Source organism: Nycticebus coucang, chromosome 11 (genome assembly GCF_027406575.1).
Source record: "Nycticebus coucang isolate mNycCou1 chromosome 11, mNycCou1.pri, whole genome shotgun sequence".
In the NCBI taxonomy this organism is placed as follows: Eukaryota; Metazoa; Chordata; class Mammalia; order Primates; family Lorisidae; genus Nycticebus; species Nycticebus coucang.
In genome coordinates, this window is record NC_069790.1 from 71,535,511 (window position 1) to 71,550,990 (window position 15,480).

A 15,480-nucleotide genomic window follows, 5' to 3' on the forward strand; every position below is an offset into this window, starting at 1 on the left:
GGAAAATATAAAGAAATTATTAACAGCTTAAATATGAAGATACTGTGGAGCAGTGCTTGTCAATCACCTGGAAGGCTTGTTAAAAGGCAAATTATGACTCCTCAGATCCCTGGTTGGCTCAAGAATCCGCAATTCTAACAGCCTCTCAGGGGATGCTGAGCTGCTGGTCTTGGATCATAGACCACAGACAGAATGAAATGTTCTATATTTCACTAACCAAATAAGTGCTCACAAATATATGACATTGATTTTCAATGTCTTCTTTACAAGAAGCAGTACTTTTTTTTGGTATTTATTGACTTCTTATCCTTTGAACATTGTGGAGAACCTCCCCTACTCTGCTCCTGTATGACGCATAGGCAGAAAAGTCATAGGCTACTACTTAATGATACGTTTATTCCTTGAATATAGTGGCATCAACACTAGCTGAGACACAGGGCACACACACACATGGCTTTTGGTGCCATGAAGCTTACAGATAATTTAGTTGAAGAGAGAGATTACATCTATATAAATGGGTATGCTGAATACTCAGGAGGATACAGAATACCCAAGATGTAAGGAGACCAAACCTAGCATGGCTTCTCTGAGAAATTGACCTTCAGCCAAGCTCTGAAATATATGTAGGTGTGGCTGAGTAGAGTGGTGAGAGAGAGTGTCAAAAAACACAGCTATGACTTAACAATAAAAATAAATAAATTAAAAAAAAATCCCCCCCCCAAAAAAAAAAAACTGAATAAGTCCAAAGTCCTTTCAGTCACGGAAGAAAGGGCAGTGGTATAAGAATAAGGCTGAGCAGGTCAGTAGGAACCATATCCTGGAAGACTGGAGAGGCAGGTTTAGAATGAAGCTTAGAGTAAAAGGAAAGGAGTTTAAAAGGATAGGCTACTTTAGATATATATTTTAAAAGGCTTCTTCTTGCTCCTGTGTGCTAAATTAATTATAACAATGATTGATTTGAAAGTTAGGAAGCTACTGAAGCATTCCAGACCAAAGTTAGTAATGACTTAGAAGACGTAATAGCAGCAGAGATGAAGATGGAGTAAAAGTATATAGATAAATACCTTCATTACATTAAAAAATATATATAACTCCAAAACACATACACGGGATCTCCAAAAGTTGCTATACTTGGAGGAAATGGGAGATTGTAGCTAAATGTACCTTTATTTTATTTTATTATTATTATTTTTGCACTTTTTGGCCAGGGCTGGGTTTGAACTCACTACCTCCAGCATGTGGGGCTAGGGCCCTACTCCTTTGAGCACTGCCCCTAAATGTACCTTTATTTATGGAATATACAAAATATTCATTATGAAATTTTACAAATGGGTGGTCAACATGTAGAGAATATTTATTTTGTAAAATGTTGTAATGAATATTTTGCAAATAGATGTTATCTGAGTATTACTTTTCAAAGTTGAATTTAATTATGGTAGCAATGTATAGCATAACATTTGACCAAAAGTTGATGTTCCTTTTGGCTAGAGACGCCATCTTCCAATAATTCACCAAAGTGATGAATAGAGGGACAGAAGAGGGGCACCTCCTACATGTTCTCTGGGCATTTAGAAAACATGGACTTGTTCCTTTGGCCACATACATGTGAGTTTACAAGAAAGGTGATATTGTAAACGTCAAGGGAATGGTACTGTTCAAAAATGCATGTCACACAAATGTTACCACTGCAAATCTGGAACAGTCTACTAGCATGCTGCTGGCATTGTTGTAAAGAAACAAGTTTAGGGCAAGTTTCTTGCCAAGAGAATTAATTTCTTATTGAGCATATTAGGCACTCTATTTGCCAAGATAGCTTCCTGAAATGTGTGAAAGGAAATGATCAGAAAAAGAAGGAGACCAAAGAGAAAGGTACCTGGGTTCAACTGAAGCACCAGCCAACTCCACTCAGAGAAGCACACTCAGTGAGACCCATGGAGGGTAGCCTGAACTGTTGGAACCTGTTCCCTATGTGTTCAGGGCACAATGGGTGTACAAATTAAAAAGCTATTGTCAAGAATAAGAGGAGGAGGAAAAAGACAGGAGGAAGTGTTAATCAAATGAATACCAGCATCAGTATATGACAGATGACAGGCAGGACAGTCTAAGAAAATGGTGGGGTTGCCTGATCAAATCCCTCTTCCTCTTGATAGTGAAAGACTTGGGGCAGAACCCCCCACTCTGCCCGGAGCTCTGACCACCCCAATCAACCGCAAGAGACGTCGCTTGATGCAAAAACGCAAGAGGATTTTTATTCCAGCATGCTGGGACTTGACTCACAACTCTTTTAGAAGCCGAGGAGTCAAGCCCCGCACAGCAGTTTTTTACAAGCTTATAAAGGCAAAAACTACAAAGTAGGCGGGAATAGCAAACATGCCAGGGGCTCTAATAAAGTAAGAGGGAATAGACACAGCTGGGGCTCTAACCAGATAAGAAGAACTCTGGTTCACTATTCAACTGTCTTAAGACAAGACTAACAGTCAAATATTTGCTTAATAGTATTTGCTGCAGCTCCTGGGGCTATCTCCTTGGACAGTTACAAAAGGTCACATTCCTATGGTAGGGAGTGAGAGGTGGTCACATTCCTATGGTAGGGAGTGAGAAGTGGTCACATTCTCATGGTAATATTTTCTTTCAATAGCTCCCCAAATATTTCATGACAGCTGGGATGTCTTCTGTTTCCTCTCCACACTTCTGCAGGCTCCTCAGCAGCCCTCTTAGAACATGGCTTTGGGGCCTTCACCATGCCAATAATGTGGGAGGCTGTAATTTATCATGGTCTGCTCACTGAGGCCAAGAACTAATCTCGCTACTCTAGATGTTGTCCTCCTATTGTAGACTATGACTATCCACTTTATTACTTTGGAAAACTATTCAAAGATTATTGCTAATTTTTGACAGACACATAATGTTGTTGATATGGTGAACCTATGCTCACCCCAAGTTCCCTAAGCTATCTTTTGCAGATTTCCTGTGGTAATATTTCATATACTCAGGTTAAATTGAGAATCCAGAAATTTAGATATTTTTATAGCCAATAATATCACTCACTATCTTTTTGTACCATTTGTAAGTCTCTCCACTATTTTAATCTTAAATTTCCTTATCATGGAAATATCATTTCTTTTCTTTTTTTGAGACAGCATCTCATTCTCCTGCCCAGGTTAGAGTGCCATGGCTTCAGCCTAGCCTATAGAAACCCCTTACTCCTGGGTTAAACCATCCTCCTGCCTTAGCTTCCCAAGCAGCTGGAACTACTGGCCCCCACCACAATTCATAACTAAGTTTTTCCATTTTTAGCAGAGGCAGAGTCTCACTCTTGTTCAGGCTTGTCTTGAACTCTTGAGCTCAAGGGATTCTCCCACCATGGTCTCCCAGAGTGCTAGTGTTACAGGCATGAGCCATGACGCCCAGCCAGAAATACCAACTTATTTTTTTTTTTTTCTATACGTATACATGTGTTTATTTGGTCTCCACTTACCAACTTATTTTTTGTGTGTATATTATTACTGACTGATAGTGACAAAAAGGTAGCAAATGTGGACTTACCACTTCAACAAAGCATTTGTTATATTTCCACAGTAGCCTACAAACACAATGGAGAAATTGTGGCTGAACAAAAGTGTATCTCATTTATTTGTACTTTGGGCTAATGTGAATGAGAGAGCTGGTTGGTGTTCCAGCAACATCATCTTTCAACCTGGTGCTAAAAGGGCTCTTTCATTGACCCAGATCTGAAAAACTCATTCAGCAAGGGCTTCCGTCAGAGTCAATAATGTGAATCTCAAATTTGGGGCTAACGGGAAGCAAAGAGGTACCGATTTAATTTTCTTTTCCTTTCTATCTAATTTATGAGTTTGAATGCTCAAGAAATCATCATCATGAAACAGTTTCTCAGAGAGAAGTCCAAAGGCTCACTACATGGGCTAACATTGATGTACTATTTATTCTGCATTAAAATCACCTTCTGTTTTAGTGAGAGGCAAGTCTCTTGAGTTTTTAGACTTTGATGTTTTTTTTTTAACAGGAAAATACAGTCATAAGTATCTTCAGTACATTACTTTCAGCACTGTAAATCTGTGCTTATATTACTGCTATAAAATGTCTAGCTAAGCATACACTAATAATAAACTAATCATATTGCATTGGCTGAGAGAAGAATAACAAAATAAACTGTTCTAGCTAATATGGACTTTATCACCTGCTATTATATAGTAAATATTTAAACTCCATTGTCTTGCCTCAACTGAGAAAGCTTTACTGCCTCAGCATTACTCAAGTTATAAGAATCACATGTAATGTTAATAGGTGGTAGTAAACTTCCTCTGCTTTACTGGAGCTCCCCAGAAACAACTGTCCCTTTGATGTAAGTTATCAAAGCCTGCTATAAATTTTTTAGCTGGATGCATATAAGTCATAGACTGGATACACAAGTGCAAACCAGTATGAACACATTTCTACTGTTTTTCTCACTTTCTTTGGATCCTCAGGCCACTATTTAAAACATAAAAGTCCTCTGCCCTTCCAATGTGTTTTATTCCTAACTAGGACAAAAAATGGCTGAAAAATAGTCATCTTGTCTTTGCATACTTTGTAGTTTTTAAAGCGTAGCATGTAAAAAGTTTTTAGTATATTATTATTATTATTTAGTATATTATTTATTTATTTATTTTTTGCAGTTTTTGGCAGGGGCCGGGTTTGAACCCGCCACCTCTGGTATATGGGGCCCGCGTCCTACTCCTTGAGCCACAGGAACCGCCCTCTGTTATTATTTTTTATCACTTTCTAACTCACCCCTTCCACCAGGGAACTTAACATAAACATACAAATGGTTTATTTAACAATTTTAAAAATATATACATTTTGTTAAAGTGTAGCACACACGCAAGTGTTAAGCTTAGAGAATGTTTACAAGTAAGCATATCATGCACACAGCACCCAAATCAAGAAATAAAACATGTTCAGCACTGTTATGCCCTTTACTAGGCACCCTCCTTTCAAGGACAACCACCATGCTGATATATGGCATATAGATTATTTTTATTATTTTTTAACCTTACACAAGTGGAACAATATATTATATAGTATTTTCTTTTGTTCCATATTATATTTGAGGATATCATCTGTGTTGAATGTAGCATGAGGAAATTTTATAATTTGTATATTAAATTCTATTTTCATAGACATTTGTTTTAATTTGAGGCTATTGCAAATCATTCTGCCACGTACATTTTTGTAATGTTTAATATATTTTTAGACTTTTTCCATTTATTGTGATTTAAGCAGTTATTCGCATTATTACATTAACCTCTTTAACCATCCAATTTCAGTGAAGAGCCAATATTCTAGTGAATGAAAGAATCACAGTCCTATATAGGTGAACATTTAAGTTTTTACCATTTAAAAAAAATCACAAAGTGTTATGGCGGTACAAATAGTTTTCACTTAATGGATCCCTATTGTACTGGTTGAGACATGGTTCTAAGTGTGCCCTTCGCCAAGACAGTGCTCATTATACCCATGAGGTAGGTTTCTGCCCATACTCTCTACTCTCTGTCCTCCTCCCCCTGCTTGATTTCTGTTGAGTTTTCCTTCTCTCTAGGTATAATGTGTGCTCATTGTTAGTTTCAATTTAATAGAGAATATATGTGGTGCTTGTTTTCTTATGCTTTAGATATTTCACTTAGGATAATGGGCTCCAGTTCCATACAAAGTGTGGAAAACACAGTAAGTGATCCTTAATGTCCGAGTAGCATTCCATGGTATTCATATACCACATTGTATATCACATGGTACACATACACATTTTGTTAATACACTCATGAATTGATGGGCACTTGTGTTGATTCTACATCTTTGCAATTGTCAATTATGCTGTAATAAAAGCTGATTCCAGGCGTATTTTTGGTAAAATGACTTCTTTCCTTTGGGTAAGTAGCTGGATTGCTGGATCAAATGGTAGGTCTATTTTTAGTTATTTGAGGAATTTCCATTCTGTGTTCCATAGAAGTCATGCTAATTTGCAGCCCTAACAACAGTGTATAAGGATTCCTTTCTCTTTGCATCCACACCAGCATCTATCATTTGGGGGCTTTATTAAAAAAGCCATTCTAACAGGGGTAAGGTGATATCCCTTTGTAGTTTTAATTTGCATTTTCTTTTTCTTTTTTGGCAGTTTCTGGCCAGGCCTGGGTTTTAATCTGCCACCTCCGGCATATGGGGCTGGTGCCCTACTCCTTTGAGCCACAGGTGCTGCCCTAATTTGCATTTTCTTGATAATTAGTTTTTCTTATGTTTATTGGACATTCCACTATCTTCTTTTGAAAAGCTCCTATTTGTGTCTTTCGCTTATTTTTTAAATGAGGTTGTTTGCCTTTTTCTTACTGATTTGCTGGAGTTCTTTGTAAATTCTTATTATTAACATTTTATTGGACATACGTCTTGTGAATATTTTAGCCTATTCTGTAGATTATCTATTTGCTCTGTTGCTTATTTCCTTGGGTATACAGAAGCTTTTTAATTTAATAAAGTTCCATTTATTTATTTTTTTGTTGCTGTGATTACCATGGGGTCTTCTTCATAAATTCTGTGCCTAGGCTGATATCCAGAAGAGCATTCCCATTAAGAACTGGAATAAGCCTATTTTCTTGAGTGTTTTTATCATGAAAGGATGATGGATATTGTCAAAAGCCTTTTCTGCATCAATTGAAAGAATAATATGGTGTTTGTTTTTTATTCTATTTATGTAGAATATTATTTATATATTTGTGTATGTTGAACCAACTTTGTGTCCCTGGGATAAAACCCACTTGATCATGTTGTATAACATTTCTAATGTGTTGCTATATTCTGTTTGCTAATATCTTGTTGCATATTTTTGTATCAATATTCATTAATGATACAGGTCTCTAGCTTTCTTTTTTGTTGGATTCTTTCCTGGTTTGGGAATCAGGGTGATATTTGCTTCATAGAATGTTTTGGGGAGGATTCCTCATTTCTCTATATTTTAGAAAAGTTTATGCATTATAGGAACTACTTCCTCTTTGAAGGTTTGACAGAATTCTGGTGTGATAATATCTGGTCCAGGGCTTTTTGGGAGGTGGGGGGAGATTTTGTCTAAATTATATTATTTCAGTACTTGATATATTGTCTTTAATCATCAGAGAAATGTAATTCAAAACCACTCTAAGCTATCATCTAACCCCAGCAAGATTAACTCACGTCACAAAGTCCTAAAACAACAGATACTGGTTGATGAGGAGAGAGGGAACACTTCTACACTGTTGGTGGGATTGCAAACTAATACAGCCTTTTTGAAGGGAAGTGTGGAGAGTTCCCGACGATCTAAAAGTAGTCCTTCCATTTGACTCTGCAATCCCATTATAGCTATCTACCAAGAAGAACAAAAATCATTTTACCACAAAGACATCTGCACTAGAATATTTATTGTGGCTCAATACATAATTGCCAAGTCGTGGAAGCAACCTAAGTGCCCATCAACCCACGAATGGATCAACAAACTATGGGTTATGTAATATCATAAAATATTATTTAGCCATTAAAAATGATGGAGACAGCTTTGGGAAGTATAGACATTTTAACAATGTTGATTCTTCCCATCCATGAGCATGGTATGTTCTTCCATTTGTTAACATCCTCTGCTATTTCCTTTCTGAGGATTTCATAGTTTTCTTTATAGAGGTCCTTCACCTCCTTCGTTAGGTATATTCCTAGGTATTTTATTTTCTTTGAAACTATGGTGAAGGGAGTTGTGTCCTTAATTAGCTTCTCATCTTGACTGTTATTGGTGTACACAAAGGCTACTGACTTGTGGACATTGATTTTATATCCTGAAACATTACTGTATTTTTTGATGACTTCTAGGAGTCTTGTGGTTGAGTCTTTGGGGTTCTCTAAGTATAAGATCATGTCGTCAGCAAAGAGGGAGAGTTTGACCTCCTCTGCTCCCATTTGGATTCCCTTTATTTCCTTGTCTTGCCTAATAGTATTGGCTAGAACTTCCAGCACTACGTTGAATAGTAAAGGTGACAGAGGACAACCTTGTCTGGTTCCAGCTCTAAGAGGAAAAGCTTTCAGTTTTACTCCATTCAGTAAAATATTGGCTGTGGGTTTGTCATAGATAGCTTCAATCAGTTTTAGAAATGTGCCACCTATGCCTATACTCTTCAGAGTTCTAATTAGAAAAGGATGCTGGATTTTATCAAATGCTTTTTCTGCATCTATTGAGAGGATCATGTGATCTTTATTTTTGCCTCTGTTAATATGGTGGATAACGTTTATAGACTTGCGTATGTTAAACCAGCCTTGCATCCCTGGGATGAAGCCTACTTTCCTATCAAAGTACCTACATTGTACTTTCAAGATTTGGAAAAAATGATTCTGCGTTTTGTATGGAACCGGAAAAAACCCATATAGCTAAGGCAGTTCTTAGTAACAAAAATAAAGCTGGGGGCATCAGCATACCAGATTTTAGTCTGTACTACAAAGCCATAGTGCTCAAGACAGCATGGTACTGGCACAAAAACAGAGACATAGACACTTGGAATCGAATTGAACACCAAGAAATGAAACTAACATCTTACAACCACCTAATCTTTGATAAACCAAACAAGAACTTACCTTGGGGGAAAGACTCCCTATTCAATAAATGGTGTTGGGAGAACTGGATGTCTACATGTAAAAGACTGAAACTGGACCCACACCTTTCCCCACTCACAAAAATTGATTCAAGATGGATAAAGGACTTAAATTTAAGGCATGAAACACTAAAAATCCTCAAAGAAAGCATAGGAAAAACACTGGAAGATATTGGCCTGGGGGAAGACTTCATGAAGAAGACTGCCATGGCAATTGCAACAACAACAAAAATAAACAAATGGGACTTCATTAAACTGAAAAGCTTCTGTACAGCTAAGGACACAATAACCAAAGCAAAGAGACAACCTACACAATGGGAAAGGATATTTGCATATTTTCAATCAGACAAAAGCTTGATAACCAGGATCTATAGAGAACTCAAATTAATCCACATGAAAAAAGCCAACAATCCCTTATATCAATGGGCAAGAGACATGAATAGAACTTTCTCTAAAGATGACAGACGAATGGCTAACAAACACATGAAAAAATGTTCATCATCTCTATATATTAGAGAAATGCAAATCAAAACAACCCTGAGATATCATCTAACCCCAGTGAGAATGGCCCACATCACAAAATCTCAAAACTGCAGATGCTGGCGTGAATGTGGAGAGAAGGGAACACTTTTACACTGCTGGTGGGACTGCAAACTAGTACAACCTTTCTGGAAGGAAGTATGGAGAAACCTCAAAGCACTCAAGCTAGACCTCCCATTCAATCCTGCAATCCCATTACTGGGCATCTACCCAGAAGGAAAAAAATCCTTTTATCATAGGACACTTGTACTAGACTGTTTATTGCAGCTCAATTTACCATTGCCAAAATGTGGAAACAGCCTAAATGCCCACCAACCCAGGAATGGATTAACAAGCTGTGGTATATGTATACCATGGAATACTATTCAGCTATTAAAAAAAATGGAGACTTTACATCCTTCGTATTAACCTGGATGGACGTGGAAGACATTATTCTTAGTAAAGCATCACAAAAATGGAGAAGCATGAATCCTATGTACTCAATCTTGATATGAGGACAATTAATGACAATTAAGTTTATGGGGGGGGAAGCAGAAAGAGGGATGGAGGGAGGAGGGTGGGGCCTTAGTGTGTGTCACACTTTATGGGGGCAAGACATGATTGCAAGAGGGACTTTGCCTGACAATTGCAATCAGTGTAACTGGCTTATTGTACCCTCAATGAATCCCCAACAATAAAAAAAAAAAAAAAAGAGAAAAAAAAATGATGGAGACTTTATATCTTTTACATTTACCTGGATGGAGTTAAAATACATTCTTTTTAGTAAAGTGTCACAATAATAGAAAAATAAATATCCAATGTACTCCATACTAATATGAAATCAATATATAAACAATTACATGCTCATAAGAACAATAAAACCCTAATATAGTCCAGTTCAGGGGTAGAGGGAAGTGGGAGGAGGGAGGCGGGTAACGTTTGGCAGAAGGACAGAGGGTATGAGGTGGGATCTCACCTAATGTGCACACTGTGAGGGTGTATAACACGCCCCTTGGATGAGGGGCTCTTCTATAAATGGAACTTTACCCTGGAAGTGAGAACAATGTAACCTATAAATTGTACATTCATATTAATTTGGAAAAACAGAAAGAAAACTAAAAAAAAAAAAAAAAAAGAACTGTAATAAGACAAAGATCCCTGTTGCCATCAATTCAAGTCAACATAGTGCTGAAAGTCCAAACTAAACAAATTAGGAATGTATTAATTTGCATTCCCACCAGCAGTGTAGAAGTGTTTTCTTTTCTCCACATCCACGCCAACATCTCTGGTCTTGGAATTTTGTGATATAGGCTACAAATTCAGTATATTGAAATCAGAAAAGGTATATTGAAATCAGAGGAGGTCACTCTATGGCCTTTTACTGATAAAATGATCTGATATCTAGAACATTCAAAGATTCCAGCAAAAGACTCCTGGAATTGATAAATAAATTCTGCAAAGTCTCAGGGTACAAAAATCAATGTAGACAAATCTGTAGCACTCCCGTACACCCATAATAGTCAAGCTGAGAGTCAAATCAAGGACTCAATACCATTCATAATAGCTGCAAAGAAAATAAAATACCTAGAAATATACTTAACCATGGAGGTGAAAGATCTCTACAAAGAGAACTACATCTGGGATGAGGACTGATATTCTGCATTTACAAGTCATATCAGTGATGCCCAGTGACACCCTGCTGCTGCTGATTCACCCAAGTAGTGAGCATGTGGATAATATTTGAGCTGAACCTTGAAACCTGGGTAGTGTTTGTTGATGGAAAAATGAATCCTGATAGAATGGTGCCATCAGTGATAAAGATAGAAAAACTTGGAGATACTTGGGAAATCGTAAAATCTTCCCTTCCTCAGTAGTTATCAATATACATATCAAAAATTCCATGTACATGAAGGCCCAAAGATGCCCTGATGGCAGTGCTGACCTTATGACAGTATTGGATGCTTCCACTCAATTTCCTCTCCTACATGCATTTCACCCAATAAACCTCTTCACATTTAATTGTCTGGACATCTGGATCTCAGAAGAAATACAAAGAATAGATTACAAATACAGAAGAAATACAAAGAATAGATTATTATTCCATAATCTATTAAATCTATTAAACATTCTTATTAATAGATTTTAGATAGCTTATTTTCAAGTTTGTTTTTTTTTTTTTTTGGTTAACATGTACATGTAAAATGGTAATAAATATCCTCTAATGTATCTTTCATGTGTTGGTAGTTTTTGTTATTGTTGTTATCCAAGCTTCCAGAATGGAATTGCTTAAAGAATGCGCATATTTAAAATTTAAATAAATGCAGTCAGATTGCTTTCATGAATACATTTAAACTAAAGTACAACTTAGAAATCTCATTATTAATGAAATACTCTTCACATCCACAAGAGACAACATAGCAAAAGTATAATTAGATCAATTTCTTAGTACAGTATCCACAATCTATGTTAATGTTTAACAACAAAATCTCTATAGGCTGTATGTAAGATAATATCAATCGCTCACTTATATACATATAAATTTATAGAATATGGATGACTGCTTTTTTGATTGCTAGCATCTATATCAAAAGAGAAGCTACGAAGAGATATAAAATGGAAATAATGTTAATATTTATCTTTAGCAAATTTTATAAATTATTAACTTATAAAAAATAACAACTGGGTATTTGTGCCACATGTACTTATATTTTATTCATTTTTCCTTTTAAAATTTGAGAGAATTTAGTAAAACCATACAGTAGTTGCAAATTTCAAATCCACTGGATTACAGGGTACTTTAAAAAAATAATGTAGAAACTCACTGTGTTAGATTTTGTTCATCAATATTTGTATCTGGAAACTTGTGCAACGATTTGGTCAAAAACACAAAATAAAGTGATTATCTGGACCAAATATTTTCTATGAGGTTTGTTGCAAACAATTTGGGGGTAACTAAATTCTTGAATCAAAATGGAATCCTTGCATCACGTGAAATACCATTAGTATTTAAATGGAATTTGCATAAGGCAGCTCTATTTGTACATTTTCCATGTAAAGAAATTGAACTGTGGAGAACCAAAATGTAATGTGATAGAATCTACAAATTACTACAGAACAATATTCTTTTAGCCTAATATTTTTGTAAGTTCTCCTATAAATTCTTCTCAAATATCAAAACACTATTTCAATCTACACAGTCATTGAACTTTCACTCTGTTATTAGTTGGAGGAAAGAAAAAGCCCTTCAATGCTGCTTTAAAGCATACTGGTCTGATGAGATAATAAAAGGCACTTTAAGACCTGCTTTAACACCTCCTCTTGCTGATATGCGTAGCAACTGAGATGTACCCTATAGTCTTACTACAATAATTTTCACTGAGTTTTTTTTATTACATTTTTAAGAAAAACTCATTTTTTTCAGATAAAAAAGAAAGGAGAGAAGAAAGAAAAAAAGGAAGAAAGAAGCTGTAACATCTCGTATGCAACCAGATGTTGTTTTAAATTTTTCTGATCACAGTGGAAGTGGAAATCCTCTCTGTGGAGCCCCAAGCTCTTTCCTCACCCTTCTCCACTCTGCTCCATGTTCCTGGGCCTGCACGAATGATCTGCATCGATGGGCTCTCTAGCCCTCTGGCTTCTGGTTAGTTTCAGCCAATGGCTTTTAAGGATTTTGGAGGGACCTGATTTTCTCAACCATCATGCAAAAGGAGAAAATTCAGAGCTTCCTGTAAAGACAAATAACAATGGAAAAACATAAGTTGGGGCAATGTGTTATAGTAATTGTTCACATTGATTCAATTTGCATCTTTCTATTAATTGTGACTTTCATCTGCCTAGGCTTTTTATTTCAGCATCACATATTTTCAAATGCTTTTATGCCTTCCAGAATTATATTTCTATTAATACTAGCTAAGAAATTCTTGGGTACACTTCAATGTTTGCTGTTCTGTAGCCAGTAAATCATTTATATATCATTGCAACTTGGAAAAATTAATGTGTTGTCAATTTCCCTACAAGTTACCAAGGAGATGTCTTCTTAATAGGGTCCCACCACTTCAAAGGCAGTTACCAACCTCAAAGGAAAACTATAATTATATACAGTTTGTGATAGTTGTTAAGTTTTTAAAGGTACGTGAACATTACTAAGTTCTTTTCAAAATAAACCGTTGGAATATATTTGGCACAATTGGAATTGGTAACTTTAATAAAAAGAATTAACAATTACAATAATTTGAATACTGCAACCCCCAACGTACAAACTAGTGACAGTGAAAAACACTACCAAATATTTAAGTCCAGAAACTAAGATTCACTACAATTTATAGTGAATCACGCAAGAAGTGGGAGGAGGGGCGGTTATTCAGTACCAAGCCCATGTGCATGCAGGAGTAAAGCCAAAACAGGTGTGAGGGGCATGTGCAGGACATGATTTGCACGTTCCCAGGTTCAAATGTGAAAGGTGGGCTAGCAGTGGCAGGAGATGGAGTGGTGATGAAGCATGTTACATATTTTTTTAAAGCACTTGCTAGCTTCCGCTTCTGGGCATTCTGCCACACTGCTCTCATTTATCCTAGAGGGCTAGTCACCACAAGGGGAAGTGCAAAATATATACATGTAAGTTAAATGCAAATGTCTCAAAAATACTCGATGAATGTATTAATCAGACAATGATGTAATCTTTCATAATTTTTCTACTGTCAAATTTCTTAGAAGATTAACCTATATCAGATAGGAGTTTCCTAGACATACTGCACTGAAAAAAATAAACACAATGAATTTTTTACAGAGATTACCTTCCTCCACATAACTCCAAAGTTGTTCCTACAGGGAAATCTATTCCAGGTGAGCTTAAAGTCAAACAGTTCTTGAAAGCTTTGTATAAATCCTTACATCTTCCAGTTTCTTGTTTGCATCCTGCTCTCATAGCAAGAATTGCAATTGTGGGCCACGGTCAGCCTTTTGCAAGTTCAGTGTCTCATTTAACAAGTGGCAAGACTTCAGCAGTGAATAACATTGTCACTGCTGGAAAAATTTACTCCTTTTTTGTGTATCTGTTTAAAGGAAGCTTCTCTCCCCCAACTCTCTGCTGTAGAAATGTTTATTCATTCTATGAGATCTGATTTCAGTATTTCATCCTGGAGGAAAGCTGCCCTGACCAATCAGGCTGGATTAGGAGCTCCTGTCTGTGCTCTTTAAGGTCCTGTGCACTTAAAGATTACCAGGGACTCACAGAGACTCCATTACCTTACCTACTGAATAGGTTAATGATTGTTTATGTGCTTGTTTTCTCACTAGACTATGAACTTATTGAAGAACTGTCCCATTTTTCTTCATATCCCCAATACCTAGGGTGTTGTTGTTGGTTCTTAGAAAACAATACATATTTGTTTCATAAATGAATGAATAAATTCAGGCAAAGCCCAAAAGCAGTTGCCTAGTTTAGCCTGAAATCTCAATAGACTGACACTGGAAACTGTCGAGGGGGGATTTCAGTCTCATCACAAAGCTAAACCTTTCTAGAACCTATCAGCTTTCAAAGCAGTCCTCTGTAGTTCTTCCTGAATACAAGTCAATCTAGAGTCCCTTTTATTAATAGCAGTTTATGATAGTCTGATTTAAGTACAATATTTTTAATTTATCTGTATTTTAAAAGGATCCTTACCAGGAAAGCAATCCGTTGCTTTCCTCTTGCTGACTTGAGAAACTCGGGCCATGACAGTGGGGAGATTTCACAAGAAACTGCCTGGTTTCTGATTATGACCTCACTGTATCCTCCCTATGAGGCATAATGGACTAATGGCATTTTTAAAACTCTAGAAGAGTCTAAGGAAAATAACACAAAATATAATATGCTGCCCAAACTTCTCTTTCAAGCTTTAGGTATGACTGGGAATAAATAAAATAACAATTTTTTTCTCTGTTTTTTTTTTTTTTTTTCCAGCCCACCTTCAACCCTCCTGCCTACACTTGTTCTTGATGACTTCCTGGCCACAGGCACTGTTCCCCTGCTAGCCTGTCCTGGCCCTCTCAACACTCATCCATAGTCCAACAGCACTGAAACCCATACACTTTATGGATCTGACTGAGCCACTGCCAGGCTTTCTGACCCCAGTAAGAGAATTTCCACATTGGAGGAAGACTGAGAAAGGGTTCAGGGATTTACTTTCTCAGTGTTACAGTCACTTCCAACTCAAGTGTTCTTTGCTTAGAGGGAAGTAACAGGTTTATCTGGGTCCAATTCAAGTGACCTATTCTGACTCTTCACATTATATCTTATGATAGAGCCATCATTGATTGTGCAGTGAAT

General features: G+C 36.6%; 1 long non-coding RNA gene across 1 annotated transcript; it reads left to right on the top strand.

Moving 5' to 3' along the window:
- Positions 1-12,603: 12,603 nt before the first annotated feature.
- Positions 12,604-15,264, top strand: LOC128560373 (uncharacterized). The gene is made up of 3 exons (XR_008372941.1): positions 12,604-12,813; positions 13,960-14,015; positions 15,115-15,264. It is a non-coding gene; the product is annotated as an uncharacterized LOC128560373 (long non-coding RNA).
- The last annotated feature ends 216 nt before the right edge of the window (positions 15,265-15,480 follow it).